Raw genomic sequence first — 22454 nt, 5'->3', positions numbered from 1 at the left:
CCCACTGCAGGGCAAAGGCCTCTCCCATGCTTCTCCAACAACCCCGGTCATGTACTAATTGTGGCCATGCTATCCCTGCAAACTTCTTAATCTCATTTGCCCACCTAACTTTCTGCCGCCCCCTGCTACGCTTCCCTTGGGATCCGGTCCGTAACCCTTAATGACCATCGGTTATCTTCCCTCCTCATTACATGTCCTGCCCATGCCCATTTTTTTTTCTTGATTTCAACTAAGATGTCATTAACTCGCGTTTGTTCCCTGACCCAATCTGCCCTTTTCTTATCCCTTAACGTTACACCTATCATTCTTGATTGGATGGAGCTATGCGAGCGAGAAGGAGACGAGCGGCCCCAGCCAATCGGCGGCGGTTGAAATGGACTAGTCCACTAGGTGCGCTAGGTCCACTAGGTGCGGAATAACCCCGTGGGCGCTTCGCGCCGAACTTGGGAACAGCGGCCTTCGCCGGCGGCGCGGGAAGATAGATGAGTACGTTCTTATTTTGTGCTCGTCTTCCGGCCCTCTCCTTTGCCAGGATGCGTGTGTAAAAAAAAATGCACGGAACATAAGCGCATATGTACACACGCACGCAAACACACACACGCAAGCCACGAACACAACATGCATCCACGTGTATGCATACACACGAATACTAAACAGCTAAATAGTCACGCATGCGCACACTCTGTAGCGGATTCGGCCGTTCATTCACGCTAAGCGGAAACCAAGGTCACGTTAGCACAAAAAAGACATTATTTAATAAATTTAAAAAAAACTTACTAACAAAAACGAGAGCGCCAAGCCTCCGTTCACAAATAGCTGGCCGCTGCTCCGTTCACCGTCGCTTGCTCTCTCTGTCCACGGAGGGGGGGGGGGGGGACAGGGGTATTCTGTAAGAATACCTGGTGGACTGTCCATTTGCTGATTTGCCATTTGCTGCTGATTGGATACAGCTGTACGAGAGAGAAGACGAGCGGCCCTAGCCGATCAGCAGCGTCCGAAATGGACTGTCCACTAGGTGGACTCTTACAGAATATCCCCTGGAGACACACAGACGGCTAGTGGTCATAGCACTGCGCAGCACTTGATGCAGCACATGCTGCTGCCACACGCGCGCGCGCGCGCGCACACACACACACACACACACACACACACACACACACACACACACACACACACACACACACACACACACACACGCACACACACACACACACACACACACACACACACACACACACCTTCTCTCTCCGCTTTTGAAGCGCGTGCAGTGGGCAGTGTCCCTCAAATGTTGTTGCCGGCACTGAAAAGCCATTCTCTTTAAGACATTACACCCTTTGAGGTCTAATAACGCTGTCCCGCAGCAGCGATCTTAATAACTGCACACCATCCGGGGCGTCATGTGGTGAAGGACAGTTGCCATCAATGTTGAGTGCGTTTCCTTTAATAATCGGCGCTGCCCACGCTGCGTTCGCTTTCGTGTTCTATAGTGTCGTTTATAGAAAAGATGGAGAAAGACTTTTATGATAGCCGGATATCTTGGCCTGTAGTAAAATTATGACATAGTACTTATCCCATTAAGGTGAAATGTGAAATAAAATTCATCATTACCCTATGCATGTCCACTGCAGGAGACCTATCCCCACTGAAAATAATGGAGGAAGTGGAAAGAAAGTACGATGGACGATTATCGCTGCGACAAAATTGCATCCTGCAGTGTGTAATGTAGGGTGTAAAGTGTACACACGAGTGGGATAATTTTTCCTTAAGAGCGTCTAATTACATCTGTAGCGTTGACATTTTCCTTGTCCAACGAACGCACCATGCCCAGCGATTCATCCTTTTCGCGATCAGTCTGTTTAATATTCCCGAAGGACGAAGCGATCTCGAGTTATACTTCTCTCGCGCTATAGCAACGTCATTACCCTGTTTACGTCCACTGCAGGACGACGGCCTCCCCACTGATCTCCGGTTAGTACTCCTGTCTTACACCAGATGGCGACGCCATTCTATATGCCTGCGAATTTTCTCATTTCATGTCACACCAACCTCATTCTCTGCCGTCCCCTACTGCAGCTCCCTGATCACGTGGCCACTCATTCTGCAATTTCTAACAGGCCATCGGCCTGCCATTTTTCGTTCCATTGCTCGTTTGCGCGGTCTCTAGCTAATTTTCAAGCTTCTTTATTTGCCTACAAGTTCTTGTATACGTTTTTTCGTTCTTAGATACGCCAGGCAGTTGGCTTTCCTTAACTGTTGCTGCGCAATTCCTAAACTTCCCTGTTGCCTTCATGCGTTTATATATATATATATATATATATATATATATATATATATATATAATATGCTTGGAAATTTATAAAAATAAAGCGGAAGAAATAAAGCCTGGAGGAAGTCTGAAGCCCCATGCGGGAAGACTATAGGCAAATCCATACACTACCCATAATTCTAGAGCAGTTGAGCGACCGCAGCGCCATAATTTCCTCTAGTGAGTTTGATAGGAAACTTCTACGACCTGTCCTAACCATTAGACGACCTGCGTAGCCGTCTTGGGACTAGATTACATTCTAGAGGGTGTAACATTTTCCTTAAGGGTGCAAAGCGAACGTCTACTTCTCTAGGGAGTAGATAGTGCTTGACAATGGAGCCAAATGGAATGGTGCAGGCTCAATTACTCCCCGCACAAAGGAGTTATTCCGGCGCCTGTTTCTTTAGGATGAAGACGACCGCAAAAGCGCAGTGAGTGCTGAGCGCCTGTGAGTGGTGAAATGGTCCCACGCCGTGGAAGCGGATGTTGTGCCGGAAGTGGTAGTCCCAGGGAGCGACGGATGTTCCGACATTCGGTAAATGGGCGCCGCGTTTTCCACGCGTGGAAAGCTGGCTCTTCGTTTTGTTGGCTTTTTTTTCCCTTTGAGTGCTTTTTGTGGGCACGGACTACCTAGAGTGACACGATGTTCTTTTTTTTTTTTTCTCGAAGCACTTCCGTCGCGCGACCATACAAAGAGGGCCTGCGCGCTCTAAGCGGCGCCGCGTGGTCTGTTTTCAAGAGGGACGCGACGCAGTTGCGCGCTGAAGGCTCGGGCTTTCAGGTTGGAAGTAGGCTTCATGTTTTTTTTTCTTTTTTTTTCTTTGTCAATGCACCGCATTTAATTGGAGATCATGGCGGCGATGACGATGGTTCTCAACAAGGGCGCACCCATTTACGTCATGTCGGCGTATAGTTTTTTGTCTTTCTCTAACTTTCTTTTTTCGGGAGAGTCATACATATAACCATCACCATTACAATAACATGTAGGTAGGAATGAACTTGGAGGGAGCATTAAGCGACATAATGAAAGCCAAGTGAGTTGGCCCAACACCTGATCGTATCGCGTTAAGCTTTAGTGTCTTCCATCGCCGCTTGCCGCGCTCAGCGCACGCTCTTCTATTAAAGCTACTGTATAGGCTCCCTAAACAGAGCTATAAAGGGACTTTATAGGCTACGTTTAGGCTCTAGCCTCCCTTCAGGCTCCCTTCATGCTCTGTTTAGGGAGCCTACACATTAGCTCTTCCTAGGGAGGGGCTTTAAGGGTGCCTCGATGTCAGCGTCGCCTAGCGTAATATGGAGGCACCTTAACTTTTCCCAGATATATATATATATATGGAGCCTACACTCTTTAGACAAAGGTAGTACACCCTTTGGGGTGTATATCTGCCACACAACAATAATGATCTGCCTTGCTTGCGCTTCCTTTCTTGAAAACGCCGCGCCCGCTACTAAAGAAAAAAGCGAAGGCAATCTGGCTTCACGGAAAGCATAGACTTGCGAAGGCTGGCTTCGTCACGTACGTATAGTGCTACCTCCGGTAGTATTAATTTACAGTTCGTTTCCTTCCTTACACTGCTAGGACGGAAGACATCTTCCCACTGATGTCCTGTCACACCCACCGCTGCGTACGCCGAACCCGGCCTACAGTATGCTCGAGGCAGACTTCCTGTATTTCATCGCCACGTCGGGATCACCTGCCGTTCTCGACTGTTTGTGTATCTAATTCCCCTCGGCAGCCGCCCATGATTATGTTGCCTTTTAGACGGCCGGTCGTCGTCTACCGCATGGGCATTACGCATTATACGTAATGCGTATAAGCATTACGCATTATACGTAATGCGTATAATGCGTGTACTCGCGTATACGCATTACGCGAGCTGCCCAACTGCACGTCTTGCATCTCAAATGACACAATTTGAGGCATGATGTTGATGTGAAGCCTGGAAAGTGCATCTGCGTCAGGAAGCTTATCACCAGGTCGATGGCTTACATCGAAAGTGAACTGTTGTATTTCACTGATCCAACGCGCCACTCTGCCCTTGGGCTGGGTTAATCCCAAGAGGTAGGTTAACGCTCGGTTGTCAGTGAAAAGCCGGAAATGACGACCCTCTATGTAGCTTCTGAAATACCGGAGTGCCATCACAACAGCCAGAGCCTCTTTTTCTGTGGTCGTGTAATGTTCTTGAGCTTTTGAGAACGTAGAAGAATAATAGCCAATCACCTTGAGCTGGCGTCCTTGCTGTTCCGTTGTGTCTCGTTGATATAGAACGGCCCCTGTACCATATTGTGAAGCGTCCGTACACAGCTCGAAAGGCTTGTTGAAGTCAGGTAGCACAAGCACAGGGTCCGACGATATAGCTTCAACAAGGTACTCGTACGCTTTCTCGCACTCTTCACTCCAGATAAATGGCACATCCTTTTGCGTCAGCTTGGTGAGGCATCTTGTCTTTGCAGCGTAATCCTTAATGAACGCACGAAAATGACCGGCGAGTCCGAGGAAAACACGGAGTGAGTGTAGGTCATATGGCTTGACGAGCTTCTTCATCCTTTGTATAGACTCCTCTTTGGTTGTTTTAGTTTTGCCGTCAAAAACTCTTCCTAGAAAGACATTTGTCTGAAAAAATTCACTCTTGTTCTTGTTAATCTTTAACTTTGACTTGCTGAGGGCTTCTAACACGCATGAGAGGTGTTTTTCATGTTCTTCTCTTGTACGTGAGTATATGATGATGTCGTCAATGTATACGTTACAAAACTTTCCCAGGAACTCATCAAGAATGCCATTCATCATTTTCTGAAACCAAGCTCCAGAATTCTTCCAACCGAATGGTAAGCGGTTGTACTCGTACACATCGAAAGGTGTTACAAAAGCAGTGTACTGCTTGTAATCTTCTTGTAGTGGCACCTGCCAGTATCCTTTACAGAGGTCGATCCGAGAGAAAACATTTGATCCACCAGTTTCATTGATGATCTCGTCTATTCGGGGCATGGGAAAAGGAAACAAATCAGTCTGGCCGTTGATCTGCCGGTAATCTGTGCAAAGGCGAAATGAGCCATCGTCTTTCGGTACTATGGTGACTGGTGACGCGAAAGTGGATGTTGATGGCCTTATAATACCGGCATTTAGCATTTGCTGCAGTTCGGCCTTTAGCCAGGTCTTTTTCTCGAGGGAAAGACTGTACGGCTTTTTACGCACTACTGTGACGTCACGAAGCTTAAACGGTACCTCGAAGACATCTGCTGCTGGCGGGTACGTCTCAACACAAATAAGTTCGGGAAAATTTGTCAGAATCTCATCAGCATTTCTAACTCTTCGATGTGAATTTTCAATTCCACGCAAGTTAGGCTTAAATGATCCGTCAATAGTCACTTCGTCTCTCCAAGAAATATTCATCTTCAATCGCTTCATATCAGGCCGAGATAAAAGAAACAGGAAATCAACACCCTGCATGACAAGGGCATCTACTTTTAGGTGATGTCCACCAAATTCAACCTCTACTTCTGCCCAGTGTTGCAACCTTCTAGTTTTTCCATCATAGCTTTGAACACTAACTATTCTTCCTTCATAAACCTTGCTCGGTTGGATGATTTCCTGATTTACCAGGCTTACAGATGCTCCAGTATCAACCAGGGAGTCCAGACATTTTCCATTTACCATCATTTTAACAAATAGGAGATTTGACTTCAGAAGGTATACATTTTCCATCGTGTCACATTGGTCGGACTCGGTATTAAAATATTCTACCGTTTCGCCATGTGCGTCAATGCTCAGTGGTAGAGTACTATGCCTTTTGATGGGACCGTGAATCAGAAAATCACTGGACACATACTTAAGGCAAGCAAGTAAGTCATCCGTGGAGGTTGGACGGTGTACACAAACCTCTCTTTGCGATTCGTTAGTCATGCCTTGAATTATCAGGGGAAGGATTGCAGAGTCTGGTAGATTAGGGTCGGCAATGTAGAGTAAACGTCTCTTCTCGAAAAAATAATCCATGACTGTCCCTTCTCTGTGTCTGAAAGCTAATGCGTCGTCCCATCTGTCAACCGGATTTCGCTCAAAAGCAGAAAGAAAACTATCTTTCCACTTCTGCCATGAATCACGGCATTGACTTGCGATTCGCATGTCCCACCATGTTCTGGCATTGCCAGATAAAAAACGGCGCATGTTACACACTTTGTCGTCCAATGACGTCCAGTGGTTTTGCGCACATGCATATTCATAAAATCTGAGCCACAAGTTGGCGGCATTAGACACCCCATCGAAACTATCGGGCTTGAACTCTTCTTGATGTGGTTTCTGTGCTCTTAGTGAGTCGCTAACTGCTTCGAAAATCAGTCGCTGTTGCTCATACTGCGTGGTCTGCTGCTGAAACAGCGCTTGCAACAAGGCGTTATGCGAGTGCTCAGTCTCGTTCTTGGAATCTATCCTTGAATGTCCCGGAAACATAACCTCAAATTCAGACATAGAAGCATCGATTCTTACCACACCTTTCTCAACGAGGGCTGCTTCGTTCAGTTGACTCTTCTCAGCGATGATGTGAAGCAGTTCCGATGAAGTCGCTGATTCCTGAAGAAGCACTGGATCTTCGCCGTCAAGCTGGTAGGTCTTCACGGTCGTCTGCCCATCTGTTCTTCTTGCCAACGTTACTTCGAGCCACATGGTCGGCTGCGCCAAATATAAAGTACGAGTTAAAATACACTCATTTATTTACAGGTATCCATCTTGATCACTTCTTTTTCTTCCCCCTTGCTGTTCTTGTCTCTTCTGTCTTCTTCTTCTTCGCCGGAACATCACAATATACCCGCGCTTCTTTCCTATAATCCTCTGCTCCGGGTCTTTTCTCATTTTTTTTTGCAATTTCGGCCGCGGTTGCTCACTGGCAGGTGTTCCGCTGCTGCGCACGAGGTTCCTGGTTCGATTCCCTTGACCGCGGCGGCCGCATTCCGGTGAGGGCGGGATGCAAACCTTACAATAAATAATCCAATCTGCTCGAAATGTATCTTTAGGAATTCTGTATAGCAAGTGCCACGTATGGCTGGACAGAACCAACGTATTATGTTGTGTGCCGTCGTTCCGAGCAAGTCAATACTATCTTTTTTTCGTATTTCGCCTAATTACGTAATTGGTCGTTATTAATTACTCAATCTCTCTGATGGTATATTCAGAGCAAAAGTGTCAATGAGAAAATTGTAGACCGTTCTCGAAAAAAAATTCCCGAACCAGCAGCTTTCTGTTGCCCAGTGCATGTTTTTTTTTTCGAAGCTTACATGAAAGAAAGCTTGCGAAGAAAAAAAAAAGTGACGGCACTTTCTTGTTTTGTTGTTTAGTAATAACTAATTATGTAATTAGGCGAAATACAAAAATTATTGTCCAACTTGAAGCGGCGACAAACAACATTAATGTGGTTCGATAGGTCCGTGCTATGGTGGCACTTGCGCATTTTTGAAATTTTGGTGCTAGTTACATGGGACACATGGTATGTATACGATGTATGTATATAGGTTGTTAATCAACTAAAGCACCCCTTCAACGCGCACTGCTTGTACCGTATATATATATATATATATATATATATATATATATATATATATATATATATATATATATATATATATATAGTCATATAATGAGAAGCCAACAAACACTGACACCAAGTACAACATAGGGGAAATTGCATGTGCTTATTAAATGAAATAAAGTAATGATAAATTAATGGAAATTAAAGTGGATGAAAAAACAACTTGCCGCAGGTGGGAACCGAACCCACAACCTTCGCATGTCGCGTGCGATGCTCTACCAATTGAGCTACCGCGGCGGCGTTTCCCCATCCACTTTCTTTGGTATTTATGTGTACTAGTAGAACCCTGGGAGTGTTAGCCACCGCCCCCACTCACAGACCCCACTCACAGACCTCACTCACAGACCTATATATATATATATATATATATATATATATATATATATATATATATATATATATATATATATATATATATATATATATATAGTAGGTATAGAGGAATTCTTCAGGCTACCTTTCAAACAAAAAGAACTTGAGTGGTGCTACACGGTAAACAGAACACGTATTTAATTTCGACAGTTTCGACCGGTGGACCCATCTTCATCAGTGTTTACAAGAAAATGGCGTGGCACCCGCGGTCTGGTGTGTTGTAGGGTTTGAAGGACGGACTCCGGGATGAAAACCACAAACTTGGGAGGGTTTATTCTGCATTATGTACAGGGGACGTGAGCGTCAAATAACATTCGTACAGTCATTACGGGCCGGCAGCAACTCGGACGCTGCGGCCCGCGGCAAGAAGTTCGAGAGAGGTGAATCAGGGAATCAGGGCATGTTCCAGAATCTCTGGAAGGCTTCTTATAAGCCCTTCGAGCACTGTAAGTCACGTCATGTTTGACCAATGGGAGAGTCCGCTCCGATGACGCCACTTTCAGCCAGCGCCCGTGTCGCGGTGTCACACCTGGCGGCTCTCTGCGGTCTTGCCTCGCAGACTGGCAATGCACTTCTTCTAACGAGGAGAAGGGGAGGGCTGCTCCTGCTCCATTGTCCGAGCCCCCTTCTAATCCCGGCGGCGTACGACCTGGGGGCCGCAAACTTGTTTGCACGTGTCTCCTCTGGAATGCGCTTTCCTGCTTCTGCATTCCTCAATTAGCTGTGCTGCAATCCGATGTGGTCTGGGGAACTCGAAGTAATCACAGGAAACAGCTCCATATCTAACAGTGTTCACTATCAGCGCCGAACTGCCATTTTCTTGTGAACCCCGATGAAGATCGGTCCACCGGTCGAAACTGTCGAAATTAAATACTTGTTTTGTTTACCGTGTAGCACCGCTCAAGTTCTTTATATATATAGACCACCCGACCATCAGCCCCGGTGATCTATCGTCGCGACGAGTACGGGCGTCTAGGTAGCAGTCGCCATTGAGGTGCGTGTGCCCGTAACGATCCGGGCGACCTTGCCAGAGTTGCCTCTTTGCTTCGGGTTCCTTTTCATTGTCGGAACGCGGCGGCTGGCGCGACGAAAAGGGGGGGAGGGGTCGGACCGCGTAGGCTGCGTGCAGCTATAGCGCGACGGCGTCTGCGTTTTATTGTTGTTATTACCTCGTTTTATTTCACGGCCACACCCTGTACACATACTGCGTCGTTGCGACTCATGCCCAGGCGTCGCGGTCTTTGTCCCGTCTCTGCAACCGCAGAAAGCGCGCTGCAGCCGCCATTTCAAGGCTACACTTCTGCCGCTACGAGGAAACTCGATAATTTATCCGAATTCCAACTGCTATCTATCTATCTATCTATCTATCTATCTATCTATCTATCTATCTATCTATCTATCTATCTATCTATCTATCTATCTATCTATCTATCTATCTATCTATCTATCTATCTATCTATCTATCTGCGTTTTGTGTGCGCGTGTGTGTGTGTGTACTGTCTGTCTGTCTGTCTGTCTATGTCTGCGTTGTGTGTGTGTGTGTGTGTGTGTGTGTGTGTGTGTGTGTGTGTGTGTGTGTGTGTGTGTGTGTGTGTGTTTGCGTGCACGCCAGGAATTCTGCAATGTGTACGACTATGCAAAATAACCGCAACCTGGACAAGTTGGTTTACATTATGACCTTGAGAGCCGAGCGCCAGCGGACGAGGGACGATGGAAGGCTGTGTACACGCAACTGCGCTACTCGAAACTAGCACACGTCTGTTAGAACAAAGCTGTACGTACTAAACGGTGTATAGCGAAGTGATCGATGTAACAAAGTAAGTGAGATTCGCCTTGAAATCCCCGACATAGCGAAGTGATCGACGTAACAAAGTAAGTGAGATTCGCCTTGAAATCCCCGTAGGGGTTCACAGTGCACTGTGCGTTGCAATAATGGATATTACGAAGTAATTTTGGGTCCCCCTTTAGCTTCGTTATAACGAGGTTTTACGGTATAGTCGCACAGGCGCAACCGCGCTTGCGCCAACATTACGTCTTCTCGAAAAGGACACGAGGAAACTACTTTTCTCGAAGGAGCCTGATTTGTAAGTTGCTTTTTTTTGTTTTCCTTTCGCGTGGTTTGGCTTATCTTTTTCGAGGTCGAAATTTTTCTTGCTGCTCATGCACGCTAGTCACGTGGCCTGTCTAGAATGACGACAGGGGTGTGGATATGATTTTTTTTATAGTGCTCTACATGAGGAAAAAAAAAACCTTGTAGAACAGCATGGAAGGCATGAAGGGTAGCGCAGCAAAAACAAGGACACAGGAAGAAGAAGCGAAACACCATGACACAGGCACTAAACTTCAACAACGAAATTTTTTATCGGAATGGGTCGTACTTATACGCACTCGAGACTATGTGCGCAGTGATATCAGTGCCTCCTATAGCATACTGTAAGCAAGCACGCAAATAATTTCAGAAACAAACAAACAGAAATAACTTGGGTGCATACGCAGATATAATCGGCTATCAAGACACGCTCAAATAATCAAGTTCTTAGCTGGCGCGGACAATGACAGTGAAGGTTTGACTGCCGCATCGGTCAGCAAACAGCAGGCAAAGGATGCGCCCAGCTTCTATAATCTCGTACAGTTTCAACATTTACGCCTGCCTGCAACAAAGCGGTGTCTTCTAGCAGATGGCAACCTAGCGTGCGCCCTTTTTGCATTTGCCACGGAACTCTAGAAAACCCGTCACCTGATACACGATGACGATCATGACGTTCAGCCAACGAGTCGTGAAATCTACAACGATGGCAATGATGGAGGGTGGCGATCCTTCTACAACATAGAAGCAGGGCGGTCGCTCTCAGTTGCCGTGATATCTGCGTTCTCACCCTGTGTTTTTTTTTCTTTTTCTTTCCCACTACTAATATATATATATTGTTACGATACGAAATAAAGTTTTCTCACTCACTCCCTCACGAAGAGGAAGCGCGATGCACCAATGTATGTACACCTATTTACACGGGGAAAAGGTTTCTGTAAACCGCGCCCAGGCTGGTAGAAAGTTCACAGCTCCGGGAGACAGTCTGTACCACTATACCTCTTCGTCTCCCTCTTTGCGCCCGCGGTCCTGGCCAAGTGCACCGTAACAATAGACAGCTTTAGTATAGCGTACGCTAAAAAATAGCGGGTCGTCACTGCGCATGCGCTGAACGCTAAACGAAATAGCGGGTATAGCGGGCGTACGCAACGCAAACGAGTTAGCGTTAGCGTTTTTGCGGGGTTTGCGGAGTTTGCGGGAAACATGGCGGCGATCCCGGCTGCCCGCTTTGAATTGAATTTGGCGTTGCTTTTGTAAAATGCACTTCGTAGCAAATGACTGTGTAAACGGCTTTTGCTTAGTCTCAGGCCGCTTCGAAGACAGAGTATTATGGATAACTTCGTGGTGTTTTCGAGATCGCTTCTCGTTTCGAACGAGTCGAAGCCTAACGAAAGAAACGTTCAGATGTCAGCGCCACCTATCGCTACAGGCGCGAAATAGCCGCAACGTCGGAATACGGCCTCAGAGATCCGAAAATATCGTCGGCCAACTAAAATTGTAGAAAACGTGCGCTGTTTAGCGTACGCTATATAATAGCGTATAGCGTACGCTATAGTTACGTACGCTAAACTAAAGCTGTCTAGTGTGTGTTCCTGCCTTTTTCCCACTGCGCCCCCTCTACCCCCTCCCTCCTCACCCGAGGTGTTCTGCGACGCTCCGGCTGCTGCGAGGTTATTACAGCGCTTCGCGAGGAGAGGACGCCCCCGCCCCCAGTGAACGCGAATGCCATCCCCGGAGAGTGAGCAATCAGTCTCAATTAGCGACGGCGGGCGCAATTTCTCGCTCGTTTGGCCGCTTCCGTCGGCCGAGCAGCGGGCCTCGTCCTTGCCTCTCCCTTCCCATGCGCCTCTGCGAAAAAAATGAAAAAAAAAATTGAGGTTATGTATGATATTAGGTTACGCTAAGGATTTCATAGATCGGCCCACTCAGAGGGCGGAAAAAAAAATGGCTGTGGCTTAGCTAAGGTTACGCCCAGGATGCGAAGCATACTAGCCTTTATTTTAACGCGACAGCGTTAAGGAGCTCGTGTCGCAGAAAAGCCGGTGTCGTCGGTGTCTGCGGCGTTGCACTTCATGAATAAATCGTTGTCGCGCCGAACGCTGCGTTGCTCGACGCTCAGCGCGTCCGATGCGGGGGGCGACGCCGCGAGCGACGGCGCGAGTTGGAGCCCCGTTTCTCCTCTGTCCTGACGTCACGGTGTCACGTGGTATTGAAGGCGACACCGCCGCGCCTGAGGAGCTGGGTTGAGCTCTAGTAATATGCTTCGCATAAAAAAAGAAAGGATGAAACTGTGGCAGGAATTGACGTTGACGTGTGAGATAATCCTTGGCGTGTGGAGCTCGTATGCAATAACCCGTGTGAACATATGACGGTAGAAAGAGAGGGGAAGGGGGTTAGGGGAAGGGGGAAGCCCTGCTTAAGGAACCCGTAAGATGTACACCCGTATGTCACTGGTATTGTTAAATGTAAGAAGAGATTTACGGGGGATGTTTCGTAATCGTCACCTTGTTATACTATATATATTCTTCATTTTGCAACTCGTGTGCCAACCACTTTAAATCGACGCGTTCTAAAGAATCCGTCCTCGCACAAAATTCCACCCTTCTCCCGATTGTAGACATTAAAGCGTCGAATAACCCGACGTGGTTGCTCAGTGGCTATGGTGTTGGGCTGCTGAGCACGAGGTCGCGGGATCGAATCCCGGCCACGGCGGCCGCATTTTGATGGAGGCGAAATGCGAAAACACCCGTGTGCTTAGATTTAGGTGCACGTTAAAGAACCCCAGGTGGTCAAAATTTCCGGAGTCCTCCACTACGGCGTGCCTCATAATCAGAAAGTGGTTGTGGTGCACGTAAAACCCCAGGATTTAATTTATGTACCTGTGCATAGATTAGTCCTGGGAGTGTTAGCCAGCGCCACTCGGAGCCCTGGCGGCTTTCTTCGCCTTTCTGTTCACTGCCCTGCGTATATATGCAAGTTGCACCAAAAGCAAACCGACGCTCGCTTGAGAGGGTGTTTGTTTTCGGCAGACGTGCATCGACGCTGCCGGTTTATTTCCCTTTCCTTCTTTATTTCTCTCTCTCTCTCTTATTTCCTTCTCTCTCTCTTCTTTCTTTCTCTCTCTCTCTCTCTTTTTTTTTCTTGCCGGCCATTCGCGATATACTGTCGGTGTGCGTGGGATCCACTCTGCAGTGAGCCGTTTTTTCGGTATATATACTCTCGTTTGAAGTCGATCGATAAACGCGAAGTCGACATCGAATTAGCGATCGAGAACGTGTACTGTGTAGCAGCGCTTGTCCTTCAAACACCCGCAACCGCGGCCTGCATGCACAGTGTATACATGTAGCGAGACGTCGGGAGGATTTCGCGTGTCTTAGCCGCGGCATATATAAGCCAAACAGAGGAGAAACGGCGTATAACGAGATTATAGGCCGTTCTGGAAGCGCTTCTTTTGTTTTTTTTTTTTTTGCGGAGAGAAAGCGCAAAAAAGACGATCCCCGCGCAGTATGTGTAAGGGCACGAGTAAGTGCTGCAGCGGTGCGTGTCGCGCTTACGTAACACGGCGCGTGCGCAGCTGCGCGTATATGCAAATCTGCGCGAGGAACACGGCGCATGCATGGCGCGGCTTATAGCGCCGGCAAAGATCGTCGCTGTATATGCGCGCTCTGTTTCACAGTCGCGGGCCGCGTTTGAGCTGAACGCTATATACGCAGCCATGCAGTCAGTCTGTGAGTCGAGGCGCGTCTGTGAATACGGGGGGGGGGGGGGGGGGGAATAGTGCGTTGTATAGCTAGATTCCGCGGTGTATGGGGGCGCCACGAAAATGGCGCTTGCGAAATGTTTTATGTGTTTTGAACGCTAACAGCTGTTCGCCTGTATAAACCAGGGATATATATATATATATATATATATATATATATATATATATATATATATATATATGAGGGAGCGTTACGTTACGCATCTGCAGCCTTGGCGAGCGAACGCTCCGTGAAGCCACAGTGGTGGCCCGACACGTCACTGACCTCTTGCGTCGAGATCACGGAGGAAGAATCGAGGTTTGCCGAGACGTTCGGTTGTGCTGCGTGTGCCCGTAGTTTTCATTCGGTGCGCGCACGTTCGGCTACCCTGTCGTGGCTCAGCCAAATTGAGAGCGGGAGCACTAAAAAACCACCGCGCACACTTTGGCGTGCGATCACGTGTGTAAAACCAACCGCGCGCACTTTGACGTGCGGTCACGTGTGTAAAACCAACCGCGCGCACTTGGACATGCGATCACGTGTTCAAAACAAACCGCGCACCGCGCGCACTTTGACTTGCGATCACGTTTTGGGCCGGCAGGTTTGGCTTCGGTCGCGTTGCCGTGTGCTCCCTGCTGTTTCCCCCCCCCCCCTCCCCCCCTCTTTCTCCGCGGTATCAACCGCTTGCTTTAAAGAAGTGCCCGTTGCGCCTTGACTTCTCGGACGGTGTTCTAACCACATGTACGCGGGTGCGACCATGTAACGCCGACGTCGCCACATCGAGTCAAACGGAGAGCTGGTGACTACGATGCACCGATCTGCCCACCAAGGCAACCATGCTTACAACGTTAATGACCTCTGCTACACACGCATTTGCACTTTGCTAAGGAACCCTCAGTTATTCACTTCGGCAACGTACAGTATGTGTTTAAAAAAAAAATGGCTGTGGCTTAGGTAAGGTTAAGCCCAGGATGCGAAGCATACTAGCCTTTATTTTAGTTGTTGAACCACTGTTTAGCCTGGTGAACTGCTGTTGCTTGGCTATATTTGGTTCGGCTAGACGAAGAAACAACTCATGCATTACTTCTTCGCCTTCAAGAGTGGAACGCGACAGCGTTCCCGTCGACCCGCCAAGGGGTGTAAGACAATGGGCTACAGGGCAGCGACTACGCGCCCCGCATTGGACGCGGTGAGCGTCGAGCAAAGCAGCGTTCGGCGCGGCAACGAAATGTGCGCCTGAGCAAGAGACGCACGCCTTAGAAACAGCGCGTTTCTAAGGCAACACCGCATTCACTAGAGGCGCTTTTGTACCGCTTTGAAGCGTTGTACTCGTGGCTCAGTGGTAGCGTCTCCGTCCCACACTCCGGAGACCCTGGTTCGATTCCCACCCAGCCCGTCTTGCAAGAGTTGAGCCAAAGCCACTTCTCCTCTGTCGTGACGTCACGGTGTCACGTGATTTCATGGTCACCGCCGCGCCTGAGGAGCTGGGTTGAGCCCTCGTAATATGCTTCGCATAAAAATAATTTTCGACCTTCACGTCGATCTTCAAGTCCAGCATCGGGCTGTACGTCCAAAGGGCCTGCGACAGGGCTGAAGATCACGGTCTTCCGTCCCCCGCGCAGGTGCGGCCCGCGACTACGACAACGTAGTCCCTTAGGACCAATTAAAGTTTTTAGAGCGCAGCTCTTTGGCGTCCGTTCCTGGGTTTCGCGTCGTCGTCGGCGTTGTCGTCGTCGTCGTCGGCCTCGTAACCAGCTCGCCGACGAATCTGCTCCGCCGCCGCCGCGCATGCGCGCTGTCGGCTCTCCGGGCGAGGGAGGATGATGGAAGGGAGGAGGAGAGACTGTGGAGGAGGGCTGGCTACACAAATGGCTCTTAGGCGTCCGTTCCTGGGTTTCGCGTCGTCGTCGGCCTCGTAACCAGCTCGCCGACGAATCTGCTCCGCCGCCGCGCATGCGCGCTGTCGGCTCTCCGGGCGAGGGAGGATGATGGAAGGTAGGAGGAGAGAATGTGGAGGAGGGCTGGCTACACAAATGGCTCTTTGGCGTCCGTTCCTGGGTTTCGCGTCGTCGTCGGCGTTGTCGTCGGCCTCGTAACCAGCTCCGCCCCCCTTTCATCCCCCCAGCGCTAGCAGCGTCCGACTGATACCGCTTTCGTGAGTCCGCTACCACACTCACGAAAGACGTCGTGCACTTCCTGCAACTCGCATTAACCGTCCATCGATCCACACCGATGTTAGTAGTGGGGGACTTTAATGTTGACATAAAGACAAACAGCAATTTCCTAACACTTATGCGGGAGAACACCCCGTTCCTCTCGCTCGTAACGCGTCCCACGGCTGTGACAACCTCGCGAGGCACTTGTATAGATCTCGTCTTTGAGAATCAAGCATTGGTGTACCAAGTCGAACATATATCAGTCTATTTCTCCGACCACAAAGCTTCCTTCATGACTGTCAAGAACTGTTAGTGCAGTCTTTGTTAAAGGAATACGTGTGAAAAATAAAAAAAAATTCTGTGATAGCGCATACATGTGTTGCTCGATTTCTTTGCCTCAATCTATCGAAAAGGTGAAACAGCTTATTTGCTGCGCTCAAATTTCGCATTAGGAAGTAACGTAATCGTCGGTAATTTTTTTTGTCTGTCTGTCTGTCTGTCTGTCTGTCTGTCTGTCTGTCTGTCTGTCTGTCTGTCTGTCTGTCTGTCTGTCTGTCTGTCTGTCTGTTTGTTTGTTTGTTTGTTGAAATTGGCCTGCGCCTCTTCGCGCGCGATGAAATCGTCTGCATCCGTGGTCGCGGTTGGTTTGAATAGTCAAATCTGTGGCCCAGGGTTGGCGGTCGTATTGTGCGCTTACAGCAACGGTCGCTCCCGTTATACCATATACCTCACGCAGTTAGTTCCACTCTAGTTAGGCGCCAGAGGGCAGGACTTGGTGCCGCTGATTGTTGGCGTTATTTAAAAAAAAAATCGTTTCCACAAGTCGTTGCGAGCTACTTGCTTTCAGCGCACGTACGGGCGCGCCCACTCTGTACAGTCTTGTTCCATCTGGCCTCCTCCTGTTGGTATTCATGCCCTATCTCGCACGGTTAGTTACACTCTACCGACGACAGAGGGCAGGGCTTGGTTTTGAGTTGCGCCTTCTAAACAGAGTCTCCTTTTCAACACCCCCGTTCCGGATACGACGCGAGGCTGTCTTCATCTCTCTAGCGGCCTACTTTCAGGGCCTCGGGCGCCACCGATTACACTGACTTGCTCCGTCTGGTGGTCTCCCATTGGTATGGATGCACACCCCGTGGAATACGTAATCCGAGAGAACGGTTTTAACCAGGGAGGTGTCTTAATTAAGGCGAACTCGTAAGCCGGTTTTTTTTTTTCTTTTTTCCGGCGCACTAACGAGCTCTTTTGTTTGTCTCTGATGTCCCGCCGCTTTGCGACCTTACGGTTGCGTTGGGTCGCGATAGTTTAGGCTGTAGCCTCTGCTTCGAGGCCGTGTGTACTCGGAACTCGTGGGAATGCGTGTGGTTGCCCTCGAACTCGAAACAGAGAGAGAGAGAGAGAGAGAAGGGGCGTATTAGGCGAGTAAACAGGAACCGAGTCGCGATGCGTGGTACGGAGCTGTCTCTTAATTGGCTTCCAAAGCCAAAGCCGGAGAGAGCCAAGTTGTGTCCGTGGATGGGGTCCCTCCTCCAGGAGGCGCTGTCGCGTCCGTCGCCTGGGGGTGTTTTGTTCCCGTAGTTAGCGTCGCCAATTCTTTGCGTTTTCTTATTTCTCGAGTCATTCTGTGTTGCTGTATACCTTCTTCTCTATGCTCAAGTGTCTGTTCTCTCTCTTTCTTTTTTTTTCGAAACCTGTGATAGCTGTTGACGCCCTCGAGGAATTTGTGCGCTTTGGTGTGTGCTCACGTGTATGGTGAGCTTTTGATGTGGTCCACTGGAAGTGGTTCGGTATTTTGATGAAGCAGCGCTGTTTTTAGTGCGAAAGCGTCATATGTCCCATGAGGCAGAAAAGCGGGCGTTGTAGGCAACGAATGATACCAAAGATCATCATCATCAGTGACGTCATCAGCGTCAAAATGACGCCAGTAGTAAATTCGCAATTGAATTAAGGTGGAGTAAAGTTAATCCTGTCCGGGGTAGTTTGAGAAGTATGGGAGAAGCCTTTGCCCTGCAGTGGACGTAACCAGGCTGATGATGATGATGAAAGTTAATTAAGGTGGATTAAGGTTAGTACAAATTAGAGCATATGTAGATTAAGGTGGATTAAGGCTGATACAAATTAGAAGAAGGTCGGTTAAGGTAGAGTTGGGTAGGACACGTGAACATGTATGACGTCACGTATAGTGGCGTAAGTCATAATGCTTTCGCATTCGAGTCACTTAAGGCACTTTTTTTTTCGTTCTTTTTAGTGCGTGTGTGTTTCACGAATCTTTATGCTGCGAGCTAATTTTCGGACGGCTAACACTGCCTGCTAGTGCAAGGCGATGTCGGAGTCACTGGAAGCGAGATGCCGGGTAACGACACCCAGATCGGTTTGCGAAGCTGTGTATCTGTCTTGTCGCTGGCGTACGGGCCCACAGTTCCATCGACAGCATCAGCGTATATCGACACTATGATGACTCTGCTGTGATATAACTGCGGTAACGAAGGAACGACAAGGGATGAAGCTGCGAAAACTGGCGCACAAGCAAATATGCGAAAGCCCCCACCGAAATAGCGCGTCAGGCTTTCTGTTTGTCGGTGTCTGTCTACGAAGATTGTTGTGCCATTACCACAAGCCCGGATTCCGAATCTGCAAGATGCAGAATTCATCCTGCGAGCGCCCAAATTCTCCCTTGACAAGTCAAGATGCTGAGCCGTCAGGCAGCGGTGTCCTGCGGAGAAGCATCGGCGGGTAACATGTTCAAACGTGTCAGCAAGTGCCAGACAGCCCGGCGCCGCACCTCCTTTTGCATGGAGGTCACCGCGCGCGCGAACTTTGAACCGTGTGGCCAGCGCGGTCGCTGGTTGGACCTCTCGGACGACCGTCGAGTGCTGACTTTGTATTGGGCCGTTTGAGTGACAGTGGTTCACGGGGAGTATAAAGCCGCGAGGCGGTCGCCTCGAAAACCGGATCCGCCGACCCACCGGGAGCACAGTGCCGCTCTCGACTGGGGTGAGATGTGTCACGCGTTTTCGCCGGACGTCGCCGTGCGGGAACAGTCGCGTTTGCTGTGAGATCTCGGCCCCAGTGCCGACCCGTTCATGTCCTGTATAATGACCTGTATATAGTGTATAAAGTCCCTGTTGTTATTCTCATCGACGCCTGGCTCGGAGTCTTCGCTACCAACGCTCTGTCACGAAACGGGTGACGAGCGCTACGGGACCACAAAGTCGTAATAGTGGTGCAGCGGTGCAAAGTCGTAACAGTGGTGGCAGCGGTGGGATGTCGTAACAAGATGTATTAGCAGTGGCGTAGCAACAGGGGGGGCCGGGGGGCCGTGGGCCCCGGGTGCACGGGGCCAGTAGGGGGGGGGGGGGGGGGGTGTCATATACGTCTGAAGACACCCCGAGAATTGTCGATATCCCCGCCTTCCTCGACTACACCCAGGTGGGAGGGGGGGGGGGGTGACAGAAGAGCTAAGAGCCCCGGGTGCCAGACGACCTAGCTACGCCACTGTGTATTAGTAAGTGCGACACGTTTGTTTCATGCGCAGGAACGTAAGAGAAACGTGTTGTTGAACATACACGGGCTGCCTTAATTGGTTTGACCCCGAGATTCGTTGGTTCGATAAGAACGGTCTTAGTGCTTCCTCCGAAACAACACACACACATGGACGGAATGACAAAATTGTGTTATATATGCATGAATGCCGTGTTTTGTCTTCTGTGTTCGTCGGCTTGTCTGGGGAAAGGATCGCGAGGAAACTTGCCGCCAGAGGCCTTGCGGGCACGCTTTATTTATCTTTTTTTTTCTTCGTTTCCAACCTTGCAAGGTGCGCCTGCGCTTTCATATTGTTTCTTTGGCCTCCCGCCCTGCAATCTCGAAGTATGCGGTCCGCTTGGGTCGTCGTCTTATGTTTCCCCTACCGAGGGAGATTGCACTTTCTGTCGCTAGGATGACGCAAAGTCGGGGGTCCTTATTTGTTTCACCCCGCTTTTTGCTCTTGTTATCTACGACTGTCGCGGAGAACGCGACGGCCGTCACGTTGGCTGCTATCTCTGTATTGTAGCAGCGGTGTTCTTTTATATGCGCTCGCGCGTACTATACGCTTTCGGTCGACCGACTTCCCTCGCGCTGTGTCACGTGTGCGCTTTGTCGTCAATTTCGCCAGCGTTATCTCTTCGAGTCGTCCTTCTGGTAGATCCACGTATTCTGTTCCATTTATGTACTTTTTTTCCCTAGAATTCGAGATGTGGCCTTGTCTCGTCTGCAAGCCTCTTGTCGTCTGCTTCCTGCACCTTATAGTGCCGGCCCGTCGTCTGGGTCGTAATCTGGCAGACTGTCCACGCGCTCTCTTGAATGGCGACGTGCCCTCTGTGGCTGATATTTATAATGTACCGCTTGCTATCGCAGGGCGTCTGGGCAGTCGTGCTGACGCAATCTCTTGTTATCTTGCCTCGTAGTACGTCTGTTCCATTTGCACTCTTACCTGCCGAGTTTCATGCTTCATACGCCTCAATGAGTGCACAGCTGCGCATTTCTGAAGAACATGCGATAATTCTAGCTTGTGCTCACTGAGTCATCCTTTCTGAAATCAATAGGAGCGTTCTAGCGTCGAACAAGTGACTAAACTTTAAACTTTACACAGGCAGCGTCTTTCAAAGTGAGAGAGTGAGAAGAAACCGATACGAGGACTTGCCCAGAATGGAGGTCAATGAATTCTTGTGGAAGATTTGGTGGGTAAACGAAAAGCTGTTTACGCCGGCTAGCTGGGCAATCCTAGATGTCTATCTGCTTCTTCCTGATATGGTAGAGATTAGTCTATTTATTAGCTCCCCACCACGTATCGCGTGAGAAAGAAGTAAACAAGTGAAATCCGTCACCGCTGGCCGTAACAAGAATAACAAGAATGAGACTTCAGTGATCAATGTCGCGAATTATACGTGATTCAAGGACTCGGGGGGAAAATTCTACGTTGTTGTGGCATCGTCCGCTGCGCTCCCTCCACATGGCGTGCCGTCGCCGCGGTTGTTGTCTGCGTCTTTCGTGCAGACGACGCCGTCTGCTCCCATGAATGGCGCCTGGCCGTGACGCACTCGCTGTCGTCTGTCGAGCAGGCCTTTAAGTCGATATTCCAAACACGGCACGCAAAGCGCGCGCCTGTCGCCGTGTCCTGTTTCCAGCCGCTACCGGCGGCGCCGCAGACGCCGCTGCCCACGGGAAACTGTGGGCGGTCTACGCCTTCTCTCGGACTTTTTTTGTTGTCGTTTTTATTTATATCCCCCAAACCGCCTTATCCGATCACGACATGCCGTTGCTTGCCGGCCATGCCATGCCGTCGCGGTTCCTCGTATCGAATTTGTGCCGTCGCTCGCCTTCTGCTGCTGATGTTTCTTCGCGCGGCGTGAGAGCGACCTTGGAGAGGGGAGGAGGGGGGCGTACTTTCTCTCCTCCTCTTCCGTCGCTCCGTGCCTGTATGCCCTGCGGGCTTTGCCCGCTACATCGTCCTCGGCCCTCTCTCTCTCTCTCGCGCGCGTTTCTCCCTCCTCTACTTGCTCAGCATGTCCCCAGTAGAACCATGCAGTGTGCTGTGGAACTTCGCGCGCGGAGATCGACCAATCGCGGGGCGACGTTTGCTGTGTTCGTCCGCGGCCGTCTGCCCCCTGCGGTCGTCTGCTTTCCGCGGTGAGAGAAGCAGACGACACTGAAAGCGTGCCGTCGCACTAGCACCATTTGTTTAGCCGGTTAGTGCTAAACGATTCCGTGTGAGCTGTGGGAACGTTTTCGCTTTAAATTATTTGAAAGAAGTAACGAATGCTGCTTGTGCAGGTTGGTAAACGCGGTAACTATTCAGCTGTTCTATCGCTTGTACATCTGTAAGCTGTGTTGTAGTCGCCCAGTGAAAACGCTTCGTCCGTAGGACATCCGAATCATGTTCCAATGTCCATCACCGTTCCGGAGTCACATAGAACATCCGCCGGACGTCCAGCTTTGGATATCCAACCACGGACGTCCCAAAGACATCGCACATGGACCTTGTTCGGCGTACACATGAACATTGGTGCTCCAATCCAGGCTTCGTCTTTAACTTTTCTCGCCGCAGAATAATGTTTTCTTTTTTTTCGCATGTTCGAATTACAATCTGAAGCTATCATGCCTGCGGTTCGCGTGTGCGTCGTAATTTACGAATATTCTGACACAATTTGCTTTCAGAACATCAGTCCTGTAAGCCGCCTG

General features: G+C 49.4%; 1 protein-coding gene across 2 annotated transcripts in view; it reads left to right on the top strand.

The window, feature by feature from the left end:
- The window catches only part of Smurf (SMAD specific E3 ubiquitin protein ligase), a 118619-nt gene that overhangs the window by 65692 nt on the left and 30473 nt on the right, over positions 1–22454 (top strand). The window contains exon 1 of one of the 2 annotated variants that reach the window (XM_065454228.1): positions 2822–2840. The exons of the other annotated variant lie outside the window; for it this stretch is intronic. The gene's annotated coding sequence lies outside the window, so the exon portion shown is untranslated. Of the gene's footprint in view, positions 1–2821; positions 2841–22454 lie in introns of those variants that run through there. 2 annotated transcript variants of the gene reach the window in all.

The sequence above is a fragment of the Dermacentor albipictus genome, chromosome 8 (genome assembly GCF_038994185.2).
Source record: "Dermacentor albipictus isolate Rhodes 1998 colony chromosome 8, USDA_Dalb.pri_finalv2, whole genome shotgun sequence".
Classification (NCBI taxonomy): domain Eukaryota; kingdom Metazoa; phylum Arthropoda; class Arachnida; order Ixodida; family Ixodidae; genus Dermacentor; species Dermacentor albipictus.
The sequence above is the reverse complement of the archived record's forward strand: the minus strand, read 5'-3'. Positions and strand labels throughout refer to the sequence as shown.